We start from the raw sequence: 14,644 nt of genomic DNA, 5'->3' as shown, positions 1-14,644 counted from the left end.
GTTCAGTTCTGGTCACCACATCTCAAAAAGGATATTGAAAAGATAGAAAAAGTGCAGAGAAGGGCAACGAGGATGATTGAGGGACTGGAGCACCTTCCTTATGAGGAGAGGCTGCAGCGTTTGGGACTCTTTAGTTTGGAGAGGAGACGTCTGAGGGGGGACATGATTGAAGTCTATAAAATTATGCATGGGGTAGAAAATGTTGACAGAGAGAAATTTTTCTCTCTTTCTCACAATACTAGAACCAGGGGGAATTCATTGAAAATGCTGGGGGGAAGAATTAGGACTAATAAAAGGAAACGTGTGATTGGTGTTTGGAATATGCTGCCACAGGAGGTGGTGATGGCCACTAACCTGGATAGCTTTAAAAGGGGCTTGGACAGATTTATGGAGGAGAAGTCAATTTATGGCTACCAATCTTGATCCTCTTTGATCTGAGATTGCAAATGCCTTAACAGTCCAGGTGCTCGGGAGCAACAGCCGCAGAAGGCCATTGCTTTCACATCCTACATGTGAACTCCCAAAGGCACCTGGTGGGCCACTGCGAGTAGCAGAGAGCTGGACTAGATGGACTCTGGTCTGATCCAGCTGGCTTGTTCTTATGTTCTTATGTTCTTATGGTTTCCCCTGGAGGCTGGCTTCCCTACTATTAGTCACTCATAACCCTATCCTTTCAAACCACCATATGGCCATATTCTCAAACCTGTTGCAGTAGTAGCCTCCAAAAGATAATGATATGTTTTATGAAAAGACTGCTCTCAGGCTTCTTTCCCAGCTAGCTGGCCCCCTTCTTAACACTCACCAAGAGGGTTTCTCTTTCAGCCCTTAAAGGGTGCCTCGGTTTAAGAGGGGACACTTGAGGGCGATTGCCAGAAGATCCAGGTCCCTTCGGGATTTGAGTAGGGAGGATCCAGTCCCTGAATTTAAGACCCTGATGATCCTTTATGCCCTTTAAGCACTCTGCCATACTCAGTCACGGTGGTGAAAGGCAAACTGTTTTCTGAATGACTTGCATGTGATAAGGTTGACAGCGATCTTGAACAAATCCACTCTGAAACAGGAGCGAGCAATGTTGACTAGGCAAAGTTGGGTGAGTTCTGTAGGTTGAGTTTGAAGCACTGGCACAATGGCAGGGCACCAGCTATTGCTGATGCCACCCCCTTCCCAATTACATTCAAATGGAAGCGATTCTATTCTGAAATTTAAAAGTTTTCTTTTAAAAGTCTGATGGGATTAGGAGATGCAATGCACTAGCTGGCTCGGCCCGAAAGAGCATCATTTGACAAATGATCATCACAGCACCCCTTCCCTTGTCAGGTTTCCTGCCCTATTCAGGAGACTTGGAGATTAATAGGTTTCTGTCCAACTAGAAGCGGTGCTGCAGATCACATAGACCTCATAGCTCTGGTCCAGAGTTAACTCTTCCATCCCTCTCCCAAAGCAGTATCAGTTATCTGAGTTCTAGCTGTGATTGCCCTTGTCCACAAGCACCCCTTGTGAGGCACTCTGCAAAAAATACTTCAGCTCCATTCAGTAGGGAAGAGGGTGGAAGCAACTGAGATGCTGCAAAGGTGGGGCCAAGAGGAAACAACTCCTGTCCCAGGCAGAACAGCAAGTTTGGTCTTCCTCTGCTCTCAGACTGTATTTAGTCATTGCATTTATGAGGCAGCTTATCCCAAAGAGAAAGGGATAGTCCCATTTCTCTCAGATTATTTCAGTATTGGACTAACCACCTTGGCAAAGAAGGCTAGAGCAAGGTAACAAGTTTTTCATCCAGATAATCAAGATGTTTCTGGATTAGTGTTCAGTTTGTCAAAGTACTTCCCAGAAAGGCTCCACATAATCCTTACAGCCACCTCATTAGGCTAACAGATATGATCCCCATAATGCAGGTGAGGCTAATGGCGCCAGGGCATTTTGAACCGGGATTTCCCTGCTTCGCTAGTCCCTGCTGCACTGCTGTTGCTTCCAGTGCTGCCGGGGGCCAAAGGGCCGGAGCCAACAGCCTCCACAGCCAGCCGGCAGGGTTGACAAGCCGGCTCCAGTGAGTCATTGCAAAGCGGCCAGCCCTCCCAGCGCCTTCCCTGCCGCGTCTGCCAGCCTCGCTTGGAGCTGTCCAGTTCTGAAAGGTGCATCGCCCTCTCGGGCCCCGAAAGCACAACCGAGGGCTCGCTCGGCCAGACCAGCCAGGAGTCCCTCTGCCCTGCCCTGCCCTGCCCTGCCCTGCCCTGCCCTGCCCCCAGCCCCCTCCCCCCAAGGCTGTCGTCCTCCGGAGTTAAAGCAGAGCTCTGCTGCGTAAAAGGGAGCCACGGAGTTCCCCAGCCTTGCCCTGACCCGGGTTAACGGGCTTTCTGGATTTCCTCTCCAGCTCCCGCACGCCCATGTCCAGCTTCTCCCATCAGTTGGTTCTGCCCCAAAGAGAGCCCACGGAGCCGCCCAGTCCCGCGCAGACAGGCCTGGAGCGGCGTCCTCGGCTGCCTCTCTAGGATAAAGCTGTGCCGACCAGGGCGGCGGAGGGGTCTCCGCACGAGGTGCTGCCAAAAGTGGGTGAGACACTCTCTGGCTGCTCACTAGAGAGGCTGCCGGGGAAGCGGCTGGGCTCGATGACTTGGGGCAGTGCCTGTCCCTCGGCTCCCTGACCTGGCCCCTTTCCTCCCTCCCCCCTCCCTCGACGCCTTGCCAGTGGGCAGCCCCGGTGCCCAGGCTGGGGAAGAAGGGCAAGTAGCACTGGCAGCGCCCGAATGATTGGGTGAGGCGCCATTACATCATTTTCCCCGGGCTGCCTCGCGGATTTTCTTGCATCGGGGAGAAAAGTGCGTGCGCGCCAGTTCGTCCGAGCGGGCGGCGCATCTGGAGCGGAGGGCAGGCTGTGCGCTGCCTCTTCGGCACCCCCCTTCCCCGACGGCCCCAGCCCCCCAGCGCTGGCCAGACTGGGCCCCCAACTCCTTCCCAGCCCCCACGGCCAGAGAAGAGTTTGCAGGCGGGACTCGAGATGCTCCAGAGAAGGTCCCACCAAGCGGATCCCGAAGGGCGAGGACTTCTCTGCCGCCTCTGATCGGCTCTTGCGTCTGGAGTGCGGGGAAATGCACCACCGGCTTTGAGGACGCCTCGGATCCGCGACGGGGCGCGTCTGGTAAGTTTCGCCCTCTCGGAGCCGGCGCCTGGGATCGGGGCAGCCCGGAGATCAGGGAGCCTCTTGCACACCCTCCTGCCACAGGGTTTCTATGTGACCCCTCGCTTCCCCCTAACCCTGCCGTCTCCGCAGCCTTTGCAGAAAGATTGTTCCCCAGGACTGACTGGGAGCCTGGATCCGTCTGGAGAAAGCCTCGGTCTCCCTCCTCCTTGCCCTTTCGACGTGCGCTCCGGAAACTTCCAGCGCGCCGGGTCCAGCAGCGACCTTTGTTCTCTAGCAAGGGCATCCCGGGTCATCTGAAGGGAGAAGCAGACAGGGCCGGGGAGCGTCGCCTGAGGTTCTGGCAGAAGAAAAACACCTCTAGGAATTAGGGCAGGGGGTTAATGCCAGGAAGCCAGCCGCGGCTGGGCCGGGGATTGTGTCCCTCTCACCCCCTTCCCACGGACAAGGTGAAAAGATTGGAATCAACAGGAAAAAATGTTTATAGTGTTTCGGGAGGGGCAGATTTTTATTCAGAAAAGGTATTTTTATGTGTGTGGGGGGGTGTGGGGGTGTTAAAAAAGTGCTCTTTTGTCTCCCAACTTTGGTTTCCTTATACTTCTTCCCGTGCTGTCTATTCCCTCTCTTTCTGTAAATCTAGCCATACTGGGAGGATCTAGTAATGGGGAGATCTAGCAGTATTGGGGTATCTAGCAACAGGGGGGGATCTAGCAGTATTTGCAGAGATACTGGGACGATGAAAGACAGTGGAAGAGTACCGTGGATTTGTGGCAGCTCACCTCCCCCTCCCCCTTGCTGCGACCATTAACCTTTTCAGCCAGGATGGATTGCTGGTGTCAGCTCTGGAATCTTAGCAGATTGGGTTGTTGGGTTCACTCATCACATCTAGCCAAAAGTGCCTGGATCTGAAGGGCATAGACAGAACAACTTTCAGTCATATATTGTGTCTACTAAAACTCAGTCCCAGAAGCAACTATAATAGGCAGTTGTCTGATCATTTGAAAGTTTCATTTTTTACACAGCCTGCCTCCCTATAAAGGCAAACCCCCTTGGATAGTCTCTTGCTTTGAAAATCCTATGGGGTTGCCATAGGTTGGCTGTGACTTGACAGCACTTTATGCATGTGTGTGTGCGCGCGCGCACACACACACACACACAATGAGAATACAGAAGGAGGTTCAGAGCTGGAGGGCAGGGATAGTAGACAGGCTAGAGACTTATACTCTTTTAAAAAATTATAGCCACCTCCTACGTCCAGTTCGTGGTGGGAACTTGGTATGTTTCTGCATGTGTATTTGCAGGTGTCTGTGTGAGAGAGACTATGGGAGTAAAAGAAGTTTAGAAATATTTACATTAAATTAATCAAATTTTGACAAGGCACCTGCCATACCTAAGGACTGGAATGCTTTAAGAACTGGCTCACACCTTCTTCTGACTGCAACTTTCCCAGAGCAGAATGCAGGATTATGCAAATGGCATCATCCCTGTTAGCTAAACCTGTCTCTATTAACAACTACCAGGGGATCAGGAGCTGCCAGGCTCTCTTTCATTTCCCCTTCAACTTTCAGTGTGTTGAAACTGTGTACACCTCAGTTAAAGATAGGTGCCTGCCCTAGAAAACACAGTTTGTGGGAAAAGAAGTAATCAACTAATGGGGCACAGCAGAGCTCACATAACACCATGAATTACCCCTAACCACTTGTCAGTATTCATAACAAGGCAGTGTGATTGTAAAGGGAAGCATAGCTGACTTCACGTTAGCAAGGCAGATAGTAGATATTTGTGACACTTTGCATTCACACAGCACTTCCACGGTTTAAAGCACTTGACATATGTTAACACAGTAATATTTTAACAGTCCTGTAAAGAAGGTTATCCTCAAGCTGTAAATGGGAGAAGGACTGAGAATGAGTGACTTGCCTAAGGCTACAAGGTGATTTTCTGGCCAAGATGAGATTTGAACTGGTAACCATGCAAATCATAACTCAGTCTCTAGCCTAGAGTATTCCAGCTCCCAGTTTATACAGACTTAACTAAATATTCAGTGCTGTCAATCTATTCCATCCTTTACAGCGTTTCATAAACAAAACCAAACAAAAATTCTTGCCCTATGAATTTTCCAATCTACATTTCAGCAGAGGTGACTTAACACTGGAAGGAGAAGGCAAGTGAAACAGACAATGGAGAAAGGGTAGGCCTTGCAGAGGCAGAGGCAATGGGAAGAGAGGTGGGTGGATGTAAGCAAAGTTATTTCAAGCCAATTAAAGAAAAAATATGAGGCCATTATTCTGATTGTAACTTTATGAGGTGTGTATAAGCTCTGTATGAGTTCATAAAACTACACATGGTGCTTTACGGAGCAGTAACCCATGGGCTTACTCCATGATAAACTCTGAGTTCTATTTACCAAGAGTGGTCTCCGGTATATTAAAAACCACTGGATTTGCAGGGATATTTTTTGGGCAGAGGTAGGGAAGAAATGCATCAAGGATAATGCTGTTTTACCAGTTCTTTGCATTTGAGAAGCAGGATTTTGGACTTCCCAAGTCAGTAGTTAAAAGCAGTGGACTCTGATCTGAAGAAGTGGGTTTGATTCCCCACTCCTCCACACAAGCGATGGACTCTTATCTGGAGATTTGCTTCCCCTCCCCTACACATGAAGCTTGTTGGATGACCTTGGACTTGCATGTGATAAGGGTGGCAGTGATCTTGAACAAATCCACTCTGAACCAGGAGCAACTTTGGCCAGGCAAAGTTGGGTGAGTTCCGAAGGTAGAGTTTGAAGCACTGGCACAATGGCAGGATACCAGCCATTGCTGATTTTTTTTCAATTACATTCAAACAGAAGTGATTCTATTCTGAATTGTCACAGTTCTCTCAGAATTCTCTCTGCCCCACCTCCCTCACAAGGTGTGGGGAGGAAGGGAAGGAGCCTGTAAGCCACTTTGAGACTCCTTATGGTTGAGAAAAGCAGGGTATAAATCCAAACTCTTCTTCAAATAGTCTGTGTAAAGACATGGACATGTCCAATAGTTAGAGGCATTTTTCATAGTCCCTTGTCCTGGCTTCCAAGAGACCCCGAAGTGTGCTTCTATTCAAGGATCTCACTATCCCTTTGAACTCTGTCCGTTTGTTTTATTTGTAGGTAGTTTTTCATCCCGCCCATCTCAGCAACTTTGCCCAGAAACCCTTCCTTCCATTTGCTATTTACTTCAGAGAGTGTAAAATGACTCAGAACAATCCTGGGTAAATAAACAAGACAGAAATATAACATGATGTTCTAACCACCACCGTTCTCATGGCTGCGGTCATGTTTCAACAATGGCTTAATTTGATGTAATGCTCACATTGTTCACTTCAACGGCAGCCCATTATGAAAGTGTTGAATTTAGCGACATGAGAGTGGGCGCCATTTGGCATCCTGGCACCAAAGCAGGCACCTGGCTTTCAGTTTCCTCTGCCAAAGACACTTCTTTTTACAGCTCCAAACTGTCTTCATCGCAGAGGTTCCTTCGCAAGTAAATACCTACCCTGAGAAATCTCTTATTAAGAAAATGATAATGACAATTGTTATGCTGTACATAAAGAAAGACTTGATGGGAGTACAGCAGGTTGTGTGCTGAAACCTGATGTAAATAAATTAAATAAATAAGTAACACAAAGAAGCCCTTGGGGGTGCATTTGTGCGCATCCCCCCTTTATTTATACTGACAAAATTGAATGCATAGCATTCTCATTAAATGAGGCTAAATACATAAGTAGGATACTTATCTGAAAGATATTTATCCACAGTTAAGCTAATTAAAGATAAATGGTGCATTAGCCTTGATTTGCTAGAAATAGCCCAGATTTGTAGGTGTTTCAAATGATTCTTTTAAAATGTTTTTGATAGTTGAAGTTAAAAAGAATTGACATTTCCTGTGGATCTGAAGATGCTGAATATTTTTATTTGGGTTCATCACAACTCAAAAGGCCCACCAGAATGTGCTGTAAATAATGTGATTTATATACGTTGAACCATACCAGCCTGGTCCAACAAGTGCATGCCCACACTCCCCCATCCTCAGCCAATATCTTAACTTCAACATTATAAAAAGACTGCTCTGGCTTCACTCAGCGATAGAGCTGGCTAGCTCTCTGACTGTCCATCATCACCATAGCAGCACACAGGGGAAATTTACATTACAAGTTCGTGTCAGTTTTATATCAGATTAACGTTCCACAAAGAATCCCGGGAACAGTAATTTGTTTGTTACATATTCTTGATCTCTCTCACAGAACTACAGGGCCCAACATTCTTTGGGGAGAAAGAATATTAAACCTACAGATATGCCCATGTTCATGCTAATTTTAAGAACATGGAGGAGGCTCTTGATTCCGAAGAAAGAGTAACTACGGTCATTTTCGGAGAAGGTGGGCAATCCCAAATGCTATCTGAGGAACTCTTTTCTGACAGTAAGCAACATTCAATAGATTTGAGTAGGATTCTGGGTAGATCTGCTTGGGATTGCTCTCTAAATGAACCCATTAACCAAGAAAGTTCCAATTACAATATTTGTCCAAGTACAAGGATGCAGATCCACAAAAAATTGAATTTCTTTTAAATAACTTGTTTGCAGATGTAAAATGGAAGACAGTATTCATGCTAGTCACTGTATGGAGACCATAGTTTCCATACATAGAATAAAATAGGGATATTTTAAATTAATTTAATTTACTTAATTTATAGGTGTACTGAAGCACATGCAGTTTTAAGGATAGATTACTGATATACTTGGAGTTAATCACTGATTTTATGGTCTGAACTGACTGCGCTAAAATGCAACATCGGAATGTTGTGTTGCAAAATTTTGAAAATATTTCTTATTGATCAGCAACATAGTATGTCAAATGAATTAGTTAATATTGCCATAAATACTATTCTTGGCATCGGCTTTCTTTGGCAGATTTACAGGACATAAGATTGTTTGTAATAATGAACTGACAAAATATACAGAATATATGGAAAGTCACAATCTGATGATCGTGAGAAACTGTAATATTTAAGGGAGCTGATATGAGTGATAAAAGGGAATAAAGACTAGCTCTGTGTTCTTGAGAGTTAATACAATATGCTTAAGAGGTCTTCTTACACATACAGTGATTTGGAAAGATTTTATTTTAGTGTCATTCATTTTAATACAAAAAACCAGGCTTAATTATTGGTGTGATTCAATTACTATGGGCATCATAGAGAAGGCAATATTTTCATGCTAAAACATGGCTCTACTAGATTATATTAATGTTCAATTAAAATATCTGAGGGTCCAGGGTCTTCACATTTTGGTGAAGAGAACAGGATGGGCTAGTTCTCGCTTGTAGTTTGTTCCCTTGCCGTGCTTTGTTAACCATGGAATAATTCCATAAGTGTGCAGAGGGTGGGGATGGCATAAAGTGTGGCTTACACATACTCTATTTTCAGTTTACATGAACAGTGTTCACACATACATTGCTTACGGCTAACAACAGGGTTTTTTTTCTTCTCTTGTGTGATTGGTGCAGGTGTTCTTTGAGGCAACAAAAGAGTTTAACCTAACCAAATTATGGTTCTAATATCCCCATTTCAAATTTGCTCCTCCTTTGTAAGAAACAGACCCAGGAGTCTTCATTTGTACATCACTTTCTGCTTCCTCATGCCTTTTCCTGTTGAAGATTAGCACATTTTTCAAAGATGTTCGTACATCCTTACAAATAACTGACATGGCAGCAGAATCATCAATGACAGTTTTGAAAATGAGATGGGCCATTCCTAATGTGGAAGGCACACATATCTTTGTTTCCCAGAAGCAATATGTTTCCCAGAAGCAAAATTCTGAGATCAAACCGTTTAAATAGAATAGCTTAATCCTATACACTAGTGCGCTGGCAAATAAAAGTTTAAGGCTACAGTTGTGCCAGGACAATGCCATAACCATACTATTTTCCAATAGCTTCCAAACCCACTGCAGATTTCTACATGGCCACAGTTAGCTAAATCAGTGTCAAGAGCACCAGTAATGCAAAAGCACTCATCCCTTGCCTCCATTAATAGAGAGGGAGGATAGTGGACTCACAACTGAAGCTCTGGATTCATGAATGTGACATCCCAAAGTTGCCCATGCAGCCAGCTGAGTCAATGACCTCACACACTGGCTGTTAGGCCTCACTACACATTTACCTGCTTATAGGTACAGTGAAGCTGAGGTGCTCAACGTTCTGGCTGGAAATTCAGACTCAAACTCAACATTACGGCTTTTACTGACTCCGGTCATGGTTTGCATGACCCAACTCATATCCCCAAAAGTCAGGCAGAAGCTCTTTAAAAGGTCACAGGTGACTGATTCTGACCAGGACATGGGGGGGGGGAGGGGCTCCTAACAGGGACCAAATTCCAATCAGGACTGTAGTACACAGGGACAGAAGGCTTACACCTTTCCTTCTGTGAAATTACTTCCCAGAGTTGTTTCAGGTTGAGAAAAAAGTCTGGGCAGGAAGGCTTAAGTCCCCGTGTGCTTCAATCTTGATCTGAAAAAAGTTTCCAGCAGGAACCTGAAGAGCCTTGCTTGGCAGGACCCAGGGTGGATATGAGGAGGGGCTGTAGTGAGATTGATCAAGGCAGCCTCAAGAGTGGGAGGGAGTTTCTTCTATCTGATCAGGTTTACGTAAACCATGTCACAATTACCTATTACTTTGGAGGGTGCATTGCTAGGGTGCCCAGAAACCTTTTGCATTGGTAGAAAAATTGTGTATGCATATCCAAAATGTTCCCTCTATCACAAATTTATTGTCAGGGATTTCCTGTTGCCCAGCATCATCACAATTTAACCGCTACAATATTCAGCATTTGATCCAAGTCTGCATAACTATAATCTATAGTGGTGTTTAACCCATCAGGAATTTTCTTAATCTGATTTTGTTGGTTGTCTGAGCCTGCACAAACCGGGAATGTGTGAAAAGCATCTAGCAGGTCACAACACCTAGCTGAAGGCCATTCAGGATAGAAGGTCACAAGTGCTCCAATCCTGATTGATATCAATATTTGTCCATTCAGAAGATATCAACAATCCTTACAGCTCCCACCCCTTATAAGTCAATGAATAATCTGCTATTTTAGGGATACTCTTCTGAAGAATTTCCAGTCCTTTCCAAGGATGTGCTTTAGAAATGCACAAGCATTTCTAGAAACAATGCAACTTCTGTTCTGCTTGCAACAGCGAGACCGCTGCTGAAGTATTACTATGTTGCATATCTCATTGGTTGCAAGCCCCATCTTATCAATTAATTTATTAAACTATGTCAAACATATAAAAACCCACATCCCTCCCAAATAACTGGGACCCAAGAAGGGTCAACATGAATAAAAATAATACAAAATATAGTTCTGAAAAACAACGCTTGCATGGCTTCCCATATAAAGCAGTCTGCAACCTGTACAAATCAGCTGTGTAGCATGTAGCTGCAACCCCATGTTCTTTCCTGTTATCCTGATCTCCTACCGAATGCTTCTCCTTTGCTACACTGCAGTTGCCCAGGTGACTCCCTGAACCTCTGATTTACTCCATTTGTTCCTGTCTGCTCTGCTTTCTCCAGCCATGTCTTTGTATTTGCTCCCGAGCATATGTTCAGAATAATCTGTTGGCCGATCTTTCAGACAGTGTTTCTCCCCTCAAATTACTATCTGGCTCTCACCCATAGCTTTGAGCCAGGAAATGTGTGGCAAGCATCACTTGCCTTTTCCATTGTGCTTTGCCTGACAGGAAGGTTGAAGCTGGCACCAAGAGGGGAATGTAAGACAGTACAAAGGCTGTCAAGCAACCCCCTGCCACAGTTCCCTTGATCTGCTTCCTCCCATCGGAGATTAGTCTTTCCTACTCAGATGAAAGACAGGTGACAGTTTTGTAACAAGCAAAGGATCACAGTTTTCTTATGAATACTCTCATAAGCACCCACACAGGCTTTACCCCTTCTTTGACTACTGACCAATGTACAGATCCTTGAAATAAGTATGATTTTCACTAACCTAAAATCTGCACTTCTTTAATATGACAACTGAATATGGAAGGAAAATAATGGAGGAGAAACTTTCCATGAATCCTTCAGTGTCCCATGTGAGAGAATTTTCTGAGAGCTAATTCATGCATAACCAGCTCAGTGGCACTGCCTTCCCCATGTCTGGATTCCACAGAAAGGACCACTAAGCCTCCTCTAGCTTTCCACCAAAATTTGACTGCTGCAAAGTATACTGCCATGGCTGGTGCAAGACCAATTCTCTTTAGGGAGATGGCTCAAAGTGGTCAGCTTAATATTTTAGATACTAATTATTAGGAGATGAACCCTGCATAGCTCTGTTCAAATACTCCACAAAGCTTGAAGGGATTAGCCTGCAGGAGTGTGCATATTTGTGAAGAAACTGGAGGTTTTTAATTTAGAAGAGACAGCAAACAAAACAGAGGGAGACGAAGTGGCTGAAGCACCTTGTGGGTGCACGATCTCTCTCTGGGATCTGATACAGGGCAGTAGATCTGTTGCCCTTTGCTTCTACTTGTGTTTGTCTTAAAGCAAACATTACAAAAATGCCAAAAGCTTCCAAAAAGCCAAGGGAAGCAACTCAGAGAGAGCTGCCGCTGGGGCCTCTTCCTGTTCAGAGGAATAGGGAGGATGTAATTGTATGTTTTATTGATGAGGCAGAATCCTCTTGGCCTTTTCTCTTTTCCCCTCCCAATTATGAAGATGACAGTTATTGAATTTTCACAAACCTGAACACACTTTAAATAAGAAAATGCGCTCTTAACAACAAAAGCCCCCAGAATACTTGCTAATGGAAGGCCTAGAGAGAGGACATGTTAACAAGGAACAGGTTTCCCTTCCCCATGTTCACCATTTTCCGCTGCTCTGTTTGGGGTTTTTTTTTTAATGATATGGCTGCAAGCCACCTTGAATACTTCTGCTGGAGAGATGACATATACATCTTCCAAGCAAACAAACTAACAAGAAAGGCTGTCTGCCTTGGAAGGTTTTATGTGTCCTTGCAGCTGTTTTGAAAGGCACTCAGTTCTTCATTAAGTTGCTTATCCTCGAATTTAACACTGTTACAGCAATGGCCCTTGGTCTTTCCTTGCTCCAGTTAATCCCAGCTTGGAATAGGTAGTGGGTCAAGGATTCTTCTTTCTCAGGGCGCCTCCAGTAAAGATACAGTCCAAACCCTTCCTTGCAATTCCTGCCCTTAAGAACATTTTGGCTTCATGGCTGGGCATCCTGTTACGTGGCAGCCCCAGGGCAGGACCTTGCCTAGTTTCACCAACTGCCTTGCCTCCAGTTTGGCAACAACCCCCTTTTTTTATCTACCAGATGCATATATGAAACTGCCTTGCCCTATCCAGAGTCACACTATTGCATTTGCAGTGCAATCCTAAGCAAAGTTAAACTCTTTGGAGTGTATTGAAATCCATGGGCTTAGAAGAGCGTATCTGTGCTTGGGGTGGTGCTTTCAGTGTTGTTTACTTGTCTAACTGCAGGTCTCCAGAGTCACAGGCCGGGAAAGGTCTTTCCAAACGCCTGCCTGCCTGCCTGCCATCAGAAGTCCTTTAATGGGCAATGTCGAGGATGGACTTTGGATGCCAAATGTGAGCTCTGTCACTGGCTCACTGCTCTTCCCCAGATTATGTATCAGAACTGAGTTACTAACGAACAAGAAAGCCTTTTCACTACAGGCTGATGGGGCCTTAGATTTTCTCCATCTCTCTTTCTGCACGGTGTCTGCTGTCTGCTGTCGACTGCTCCTGTCTCGCCTGGGCCCATCAGCTGCATTGCTGCAATCAACACAGTCAGGGAGCACTTGCAGCCTTAATATTTTGAAGCAAGAACTGGCTTTCTTTTTTTTTGTTTTTGGTAAAGCACCTCATTAAACAGTTCTGCGTGATTTTCAGATGATAAAAAGCTACTGAAACTTAGAAAAGAGGTTATGTACCGTAACTAAAGCAACAGGGGAAGAGGTGGGACCACTTTTGAGATGAAACAGGCCGTGATCCTGCAGGCACTTGCTTGGAAGGAAGTTCCGCTGGACTGGATAAGACCCCTTCTGAAACAGCTGGAGAGATCTTTTTGACTGATCCAGCTGAAATTTAAATCTCCTTGACACCAATGAGAATTTTCCCAGTAATGTATAGACGCAGCTTTTATGACCTCAGTTCTGATTTTCTAGCAGAGCATCCCAGTTAGCAATACAGAAGGGGCTGGTAGATTTCTAACCAGGCAACTGAGCAGTTGGCTTGCAGCTTCAGAATGCTGATGTTGATGAAACACATCCATGCTAGCAAGAGGAATGCTAAGCCAGCAGTAATCACTGCAAGTCAGCGGGGAGCCAGAGTGATTTAATTGCAAGCAAATGGTATTTCCACCTTCTTATCCCCAAATCCACATAACCCCTGGGACATACTCTGCAGGGGCAGTTTTCCAGCTCTGTGGTATTTCTAAATGAACAGTCTGCAAGTGTTTCTTTCTGTTCTAATTATTGATAATTTTCGTTGACTTGTTATCTTGCCCTTTCCCAGCTCGGAGGCCAAACCTACAACAGCTGAGAGTATTAAAAAAAAATCACATACACCATATAACAATAAAATCACCAACAAATACAACAATTGAGAAACATGCAGCAATAAAATCCAATAATCATCTAAAATTTCTATAAATCCCTATGGCACCAATATATTTTCAACTTAATTTACATTGTCAATTAAATGATTAAAATTTCATGTACAATCCAAAACTCCTTCCCTCCCTATATCATTTTGAATTATTTCATGAGCAAGGCAGGGTACAGGGCAGGCGGGTGGGCTGGGAGGATCACCAAGAGGCCACTTCCAGAGGAATCTAATGTCCTCCAGGGGCAATATTGGGAGAGGTGGTTCTGCAGATACAATGGTCCCAGGCTGCTCAAGGCCTTAAAGGTTAACATCAAAACCTTGAACGTGATCCAGAATTCAACTGGTAACCAGTGCAGCTAATATGTGCTCTTATTAGGTCCCTGTAAGGACCCTCACTGCTGCATTCTGAACCAGTTGCAGTTTCTGGAGCAGCTTCAAGGGTAGGCTGGCATATAGCAAGTTACAGTAATCTAGCCTGGAGGTGACCATTGCGTGGATCACTGTAATGGGACTGAGAGGGACAGGTAGGGGGCCAACTGCCTAGCCTGGCCGAGGAGGAACAAAGCTACCTTGGCCATGCTTGCAACCTGGACTTCACAGGAAGAGAAGAGTCCAGGAGCTCACCCAGGCTTTTCACAGAAGATGCAAGTGCTAATGCCACTCCGTCTAACTTCCCCTCGAGTTCCAGCCACATGACGTCTACCTTCAGTGGATTCAGATTCAGTCCGATATTTTTAAGCCATCCCACCACAGCCTCCATACACTTGGCCAAGATACCAGGGGCAGTGGCCATCTGGCCCTCAATCAACAGATAGAGCTAAGTGTCATCATCATATTGATGACAACCCAG

At 45.3% G+C, this 14,644-nt stretch overlaps 1 protein-coding gene across 1 annotated transcript in view; it reads left to right on the top strand.

Moving 5' to 3' along the window:
• The first annotated feature begins 2,692 nt into the window (after positions 1 to 2,692).
• The window catches only part of CHRM4 (cholinergic receptor muscarinic 4), a 46,971-nt gene continuing 35,019 nt past the window's right edge, over positions 2,693 to 14,644 (top strand). The window contains exon 1 of the mRNA XM_048486857.1: positions 2,693 to 3,133. The gene's annotated coding sequence lies outside the window, so the exon portion shown is untranslated. The remainder of the gene's footprint in view (positions 3,134 to 14,644) is intronic.

The sequence above is a fragment of the Sphaerodactylus townsendi genome, linkage group LG02 (assembly GCF_021028975.2).
Source record: "Sphaerodactylus townsendi isolate TG3544 linkage group LG02, MPM_Stown_v2.3, whole genome shotgun sequence".
Taxonomy (NCBI): domain Eukaryota; kingdom Metazoa; phylum Chordata; class Lepidosauria; order Squamata; family Sphaerodactylidae; genus Sphaerodactylus; species Sphaerodactylus townsendi.
The sequence above is the reverse complement of the archived record's forward strand: the minus strand, read 5'-3'. Positions and strand labels throughout refer to the sequence as shown.